The following is an 8,428-nucleotide window of genomic DNA, read 5'->3' on the forward strand; positions in this document are numbered from 1 at the left end:
GCTAAAGAATGCATAAACAATAAGAATTAGATTGGTTGCTTTAAACTGCATTTTAAATGACTGTATAGAAGAATATTACTCTGTCTCATAAAATAAGACATAAATCACTTGAAACTGCTGATTACTAGTGGCAAGTTCACTACAAATTTTTTATGCTTAGTGCCATATACAGGGTATTTATAAACTTGGAGGGAATATTTGAAGGGAAAGTATGTAATAGAAGTGTGAAAACTCGACTGGCGGAAATGTATTTTGCGAATAGATTTTTTTAAATTTAGTTATCTACCACAATAATACGAAGAAACATTTTGGGGACCGCTGGCTCGGTTGGCTCCATTTGCACAAGTATTTACACAAATCGCTGTGCATAAAAATGTACATTTAACTCACAATTTTCACCAGCGGATAAAGTACCTATTCAAGAAAATAACCTGACGTAATCATTTTTGTTCTTCAATAATTTTGCTTGAAACTTAAAACAATAAAAGATACTACACTAAAACAGAACTGATGATAACCTGAAACTGAACTAGCAATTTCTTTGTTACTACAAAAAATGTTACAGCAAAGCAGGCGACGAACCATTTGCGTCTTTTTGTGTAGGGGACGATTCCAGAGGTCCCCAACAAGTTTCAACAATGTTTATTGTATTAATTTTAAGCGCTTTTTTGTAATTTCAATGGTTTTGTTTATGGAAAACGCGTATTATTAATGCATTACGATTAATTTATTAATTTACCATTTTTAAATAAACCATATTACAAATACAATAATAACTCTACCTAATGTCATTTCAAAAACCCATCTCGCAGTTTAAAAAAACTGATTTAAATAACGCTGATACGAAATGCAGCGGATATTATGCAATATTGTGACGTCCCCCATCTGTTAAAGGAATGATTTAAATTCTGTGTCTGCTATGCATAAAAACATGATGGTATCTACAAAGGAGGTAAGAATAAAGCGCATTTGTTTTGAATGGAAACGATTATTTCATCCACGTTTGTCATTCTGTTCTTCTCGTCAAATTGTGACACTGATATTGAAAGTTACGTAAGAATCGCGGGAGGTCTTCAAAACTGAGGTGAATCACATTGGTATTGAATTCTCTCATTTATTTTTTTAAAGATTTTGCTTGCAGCGGTAATGCAGGGTATCCGAGATACTTTGTATATGGATTCTATGACTAATTTTAAGCAAAAATGAAACAGACAAACAAACCATATGCCGGAGTTTTTATGATCGGAACTTTGTTCCAGAGGCTAAAAATAACTCGTATCCACAGCAATTTTTAATTTTGACAGAGACCACTTCTTAATGTATAGGTTAGTCATTATAATCCGATAACTTATTGTGAGTTTAATATTGAAATTACAAAAGAGTTTTTAATACAAAAGTTTTTTATGAATTTTTATAACATTAGAAAAAAGAAAATAGAAGAAAATTAGAAAATATTAGAAAAATTAAAAAAAAACAATTGAATAATGGAAATCACTAAATTAAAGAAAACAATTTTAATGGAACACCCTATACATATATTAGTGCATATTTAGCTTCGTTAAATTTTTCTCAGTTCAGGATTTCAGGACTTTTCGACATATTAAATTATTGTAGAAAGGCCACAAGAGTCCACAGTTAATGCTTCAAGACAGTTAGCAATAAGCCAAAGTAAAATTATTAAAACGTTACATAAATATAAATACCGCCCCTATAAAATTGTGCCGGTCCAAAAACTCCGGTTTTTATTAATTAGGTATTAAAATTTTGTTAAAGTTAAGAATGATTATTATTATTATCATAAAATAAACGGATAGCTTCAAATTTTTCGGTCTCACTAAGCATTATTTCTTAGTTAAAATAGTTTGTTATAGGAAATAAATTAATGATGATAAATAAACTTCTGTCAAAGTCATTTGTTTCTTCAGCGTGCCTCGTCCATAGCCACTGCGATCCGTCAGACATAAATTTCCCTCCTGTTTTTTCAAAAATAGTTTAAAACTGAAATATGTCGAAAAGTCCTAAATCAAAACAGTAACATATTATACAGGGTGGTCCCGAGGTAATGGGCCAAAATTCATGGGTGGATTCCCGAGTTAGCCAAACTTACCTTAGTCCAAAAGTTGATAGTTAAAGAGATACAGGGTGTTAAATGTAAAATATTATTTAGTTTATTTCCATTTATTTCTTAATAAAGGCAAATATCTACACAAAATTTTGAGGTTTGGGTTTTTTTAGGTAAAGGAATTGAAATTTGCTCACATTTTGGTTATAGTTCATAGAGGGCGCCAGCTGCCGTAGATTGAATGTGTTGGAAACGACATAACTTTTTGGTACTTTAAGGTATCTCATCTTTTTTATCAAATTGTTATTTTCCAACTTTTTTTTACAAAAAAAAGGTGGACATTATGAAAGTAGCTGTCTCGCACCGTTTCTGAGATATTTGGCTTTCAAACTTCCAATGCTAATAGTTCAAATAATTAAAATAATTTAGAAATGTCAAAAACAAGGGTTTATTTAAAATTAAAAATTGAATAGTAAACATTAGTAAAAAATATGCCTTTTTGACAATAATTGCTCAAAATGTCCAGCTTCAACTTCAATACATTTATCAACGCGTTTATTAAAAGATTGTCTTATTTTAAAGTATAAATACTTAATGCGAAATGACTTTGCAGCATTTATAACCTACTGCTAAAGTTCTTCTCACGTGTTTATAGTTTCTCCATAAACAACTGATCTCATGTAACTCCAAAAACAAAAATCTCGGCATTCTATCTCACATTTATGTATACGAGTATACAATTTAAATTGTAAGCTAAGATGTAATTTTAATTAGATACGAATAATACTTAATAGAAATTAGCATACAAATGACAGCAATAATACAAGACGTTATTTGATTTTCATCCAAATTCTACTTAAGAAACTTTACCGCTACATTAATAATACCTGTAGGTACTTAATCGTAATTTAATGCAACAACATTGGAAGTTTCACAGTCAAATTTCTCGAAAACGGTGCGAGATAGCTACTTTAATAAAGCATACCTTTTTTGTGTAAAAAAAGTTGAAAAAAAAATTTGTTACCAAAGATGAGATACCTTAAATTACAAAAAAGTTATGTCGTTTTTAACACATTCAATCTACTGCAGCTAGCGCCATCTATGAACTTTAACTAAAATTTGAACAGATTTCAATTCCCCTACTCAAAGAACTCCAATCCCCAAAATTTTGTCAGGATATTTGCATTTGTTAAGGAATAGATAAAAAAAGAACTGAAATAATATTTTACATTTAACACCCTGTATCTCTTTAACTATCAACTTTTGGACTAAGGTAAGTTCGGCTAAATCGTAATATTTTTGCTTGGTGAATCTATACATGAATTTTGGCCCATTACCTCGGGACCACCCTGTATATTTTTGAAAAGAGAAAAATTTTACGAAGCTAAGTATGCACTAATATACAAGGTGCTCTATTATATTTTTTTAATTTAGTGATTTCCATTATTTAATTGTTTTTTTAATACTGTATTATACAAATCCATAAAAAAAGCTAAAACTTTTGTATTAAAAACTTTTAAGTTGTTAGGTTATAATGACTAACCCTGTACATAATTAGTTGTGAAAAGAACTGTTTATACACTTAAAGCAGTACAGATTACAGATCAAGAATTTGGAATTTTTCTAGCGGTTGTCATATATCCTAAATTTTCAGTGGATCTACCGATTTATTCATCTTGCCGAACAAATATTAAACGTATTCGAGACGTTAACAGTATTTTCACGTTTCAAAATTTACTGTCAAGGATCATTAATTGCCAGATAATCTCAATTTACTACCCCAGTCAGTATCGCGAAACAGGTACCATTTTTAATTAAGAATCTTGAAATATGGACCCGATAAGTCAACAACTGCAATACTTAGCGGCCACCACAAGAAAAAGTATCGATTAAAAGATATGTTACTCTTACATAAGATTATGCATGGGGCTAGCAAATTACACAGACACCGCCCAACGAATGTTTATCGACCTGTGCCTCGATTTTCTTGAATAATTTTATTAATAAATAACTTCGTGACCTCATTACCGTAAATGGACAAACTGAGGTTCGGAGTGATATCATTCGTTTTCTCATGCCTCGACGTTTAAAAACAATTCCATTGCAACTGGTAACCGCATTATTTTTAATTGACAAAAATAATTATTGTAGCATGTCAATTATGTCATAACTGGTTAGATATTTAAATAGATGGCACCCGCAGTTCTCGGAATCTAATTTTGGCAGTTCACAAGATCGAACGGGTCAGTTAATTTTTGTTAAGGCTATCGCTACATCCTCATCTAAGTAGGTTATCAGACGAAAAAAATGAGTTGTCCCACAGAAATAGAACGGCGATAGGTCCGCGTTTGTTTTTTTACGCTAATCGAAATAAGCACAGGATGTCATAATTTCTTTGTCTGATAAGTTTTAAATTAAAGGACAACATTAAGCCTAGAAGAGTTAAGGTAGTTGATATCAATATTTCTTTTGTAATACCAATTTGGCAACCTTTTTAAAGTATCAAATGAGTGTATCGACATAGGCACTACAAGGAATAGACAACCAACATTACTCATCTGTTTAAGGCCATATTCTTTAAATAGTGTTTTCCGCAAAGACAAATAATTTCAAACATTTAATAACTGAATAATCTAAAGCTTATCAAATAATAGGAATGTTAAATAAATATAATAAAACTTTTTAACCTTCTTTTTACGATAGCTCGTTCCTTTTTCTGTAAAAGATAATAAAGTACATAGGTAATTGATTAAATTTTTAAAAACGAATTTTGTAAATCTGGCCTCGGATTCATGATCAGTGACCCCGAAAACCTCCGCATACCAAATTTGGCGGGAATGTGTTATTTATTGAAAATTTGGTCGGCCATCTTGGATCCGCCATCTTGAATTTTGCAAAATTGACCTTGGATCCGTGATCAGCGACCCCGAAAACCCCCGTATACCAAATTTGCCTCGAATCTGTAATTTTTTTTAATTCGTGATATCTGACATTGACCCGTTTTTTTGAGGTTAGAAAAAGAAGCATCAATTCTGACCGCGGATTCACGTTCGGTGGAGTAAATGAACATTTGAATATAGAAAACAAATTTTTCATCGGATTCGTGATCAAGAAGCAAAAATTCTACGGATAACATATGTCGCATGAAAAGTACAGACAATTTTTTTTTGTGTGTGTGGCTGAATAATATGCCACCTCCTCTCCCACACAATTCTCCTATTTCTGGGCTTATCTGTGCGATTAGAATGAGATGTACAGATTTTATTACACATGGTAATTTTTTTCTTAACGGCTATTCTGTCTAAAGTTGTATTTGCATTATTTTATTTCATGCTTAAGATTATCAAGATATTATTGTGCCCTTTTATTTATACACACACTTTAAGGGAGAAAAATTACTTAAAGTTTCCTTTTTCTATCGCAACGCGATCGACAGAAAGAAACGCACCTAAAGCTGTCCTCACACTGCAAATTTAACCTTCTAAATTACGAGTAAGCTGACCCAAACAATACATTCTCGTACCCAGTAACCGATTGACTAAAATAACTATTAACTAAGAATGTTTTGCTCTTCTCAGTACTCGTAGTTGTACACACACAGGCAGCTGTTAAAACAGATTAGGTAATAACAGTATTTTTATATTTACGACTTCTTCAATTCCGTGCGTCCCAGTTATGATTTATGTCAGAATGCTGAGTATAAAATGAAGTATAACAGCCTGTAATTACTTAGAATTGGTAGTTATGACTTTGCTTTAAAATAGATATTATGATTTCTTGAAGACGTACTCCACGGAACTACAATTAGTTTTTTTTTCTATTGCTGTCTATGGAAAGAACGAATTGAGAGCGCAAATCGACCGTATTCCTAGCTGCCTATTTCCTATTAAAAACAGTATAAAACTTACCTATTTTTATCCCAATATAGGTACCTTTTTAAAACAATGGAAAAATGTGCTAAGATTTTACACAACATTGAACAAAAGATAGTCAAAGGTAACAAAGAAAATATTAAATGTGATACCTAAAAATGTAAAGGGTCATTAATTTATAAATATGTATCTTTTTTCACCTTAAAAAGTAATTTATTATCTCTGTACAGAATTACTAAAGTTAATTTTTTAATTTGTTGTCTTCTAATAAATATACTGTTCAAAATTCCATTCAAATTTTGTAAAAAATTCCGTTATTAGATAAGTTATATTGGAATAGAATTATTAATAAATATTCATTCATAACTCACCATGAGATTGACCTTTAGTTGCGTTGATCTCAATTATTTAATATTTATATAAAACTTGTTTTTATTTTTAACAGACAAATATCTGCTTGGTAGAAAAAATCACAAATTCTCAAAGGTAAAAAAAATACAATTATAAACCTACCATCTACTTAATCTCGACAAGGAATATAAAATAAAGAACAATATATAGGAGGATCGTATTCGATTCAAAGTAGAGCAAAAAATTGTCGGTCTTATTTTATCAAAGGAAAATCGTGTCATATTTTTAGGAGGCGTAAGATGAACCATTTCAAATTTAAAATGAAATTGAATGTAAAATCTGAAATACCGCTGCATACGCACTGTATTCTGGTAGTAGCTGTAGTCGCCCAGGTGCATCGAGTGTACGAAGTGGTCGGTTTACGTCAAATACTAACCTGGTAAGCTTGGTCGTAAATCAGAGACCGCCTCCAAAAAAAACAAGCAAACAACAGTGGCGCGTACAGGGGTAAAATAAAGTACATATGTAGAATTTAAAAAAACAAATTGGATTTATAAGTTACAATTAAAATAAATAGTTTATGAGAATAAAGGAATTTTTGTAGGAACAAGGGTGCCAGACATGAACTGATCCCTTCGTCATTTCATAACAGAAATTATTCAATTTCTAAACCCCTTAAAAGCGCATTTCACTGAATCCCTTGACAGGGAATGATTTATTACTTTGCATACTTTGCATCGAATATGATCTTATTATAGGTTGGTATCACCTCATCTTTTTGCATCATGTCGTCCACTAATCTACATACATATATAGGGTATTGTACAAGTTAATTTCAAAAAATTTTTCTTATATGAACATAGGTCCGATTTGTTTTTGTTTAGAAGTTGCAAGCATTTTAGAGAATATAATTTCATATTTCAATCAAAGTAGCCTGATAAATTAATACAAATGATAGTTGCTACAATAATAATTTTTATTTAAGTTTAAAGTGAAGTAAGTTTAAACATTATAGTCCAGTTACGCAGGGTTTTTACCTCCGAATTCTTTATAACTGAACCGATTGACGTGAAATTTTGACTGAATATGGAGAATGCCTCAAGGAACAAAACTTATATAGTGCCGAAGTATGCTTGGGGGTGGTTCCCACCTCTTCTTGAGGGTGGAAATTTTTACGCCCGAAATAACTACAGCAATCGATAGAGGAGCCAATTTTAAGTAACAAATGTTATATAAAGTTTTTTGGATAATCCAATACTTTCCGAGTAATTCGTCATTGAATATGTTGATTTTTTATTGAAAAAGTTCTTGTTTTCGGACAGTATTTTGCAAATAACTCTGAAACCATTGGATTTAACGAAAAAATTGTAATGAACAAAAAAAATAAATCTAATGGTATTATTTTATTTTCTCTAATTGCAATATAAACCGAGTTATGGATTTTTAAACATTATATGTTAGCTAAAAACTAAATTGGAACCAGTTAACGTTAAATAACGCCAAAACCATAAATATTAGGGAAAAAACTATTTGAACCTTTTTAAAGTACTTTGAAAAAAACCTTTAAAGTGAGCTGTTTTAAGTCTTTAGAATCAAAATTAACGGAAATATGATCGAAATAACATGATCTCAGTTTTTTTTAAGAAAAAATTAATTGCAATCCATTTACAGATTTCTTCATTTATGTTCTAAGAATATGTTCTGGGTCTTTGGCTCACTTACAAAGCATAATTTCGAAAAAACACTTAATTTTTGAAAATGTTAATTTTTACGCTGTAACTTAAAAATTAAAGGATGTACGAAAAAAATACAAGAGTAAAAAAATTTAGCCTTGTTTTTGCTGAAGATTTTGCTTATTATTCCTATAAAATTAATATTATTCCAGATATCGCCATTTTAAGTTATCATATGAATGATAGAACCACCCTTTTCGAGCCCTTTAATCCCTTCAAACTTAAAAATGAAGGGCTTAAAAAGATCAACTCAACGGTTCACGTAGCCCTTACAATTCCCTGTAAAATGAGCCTTTGTGCGATTAAAAATCTTAAAAAGTAAGAAAGTTACCGCCAAAAAAATAAACACATGTATAGGTGATAATTTTAAGAAAATATATATAAATATATAATAAATGTAAGGGTTAATT

The sequence above is a fragment of the Anoplophora glabripennis genome, unplaced genomic scaffold (assembly GCF_000390285.2).
Source record: "Anoplophora glabripennis isolate ALB-LARVAE unplaced genomic scaffold, Agla_2.0 scaffold383, whole genome shotgun sequence".
Taxonomy (NCBI): Eukaryota; Metazoa; Arthropoda; class Insecta; order Coleoptera; family Cerambycidae; genus Anoplophora; species Anoplophora glabripennis.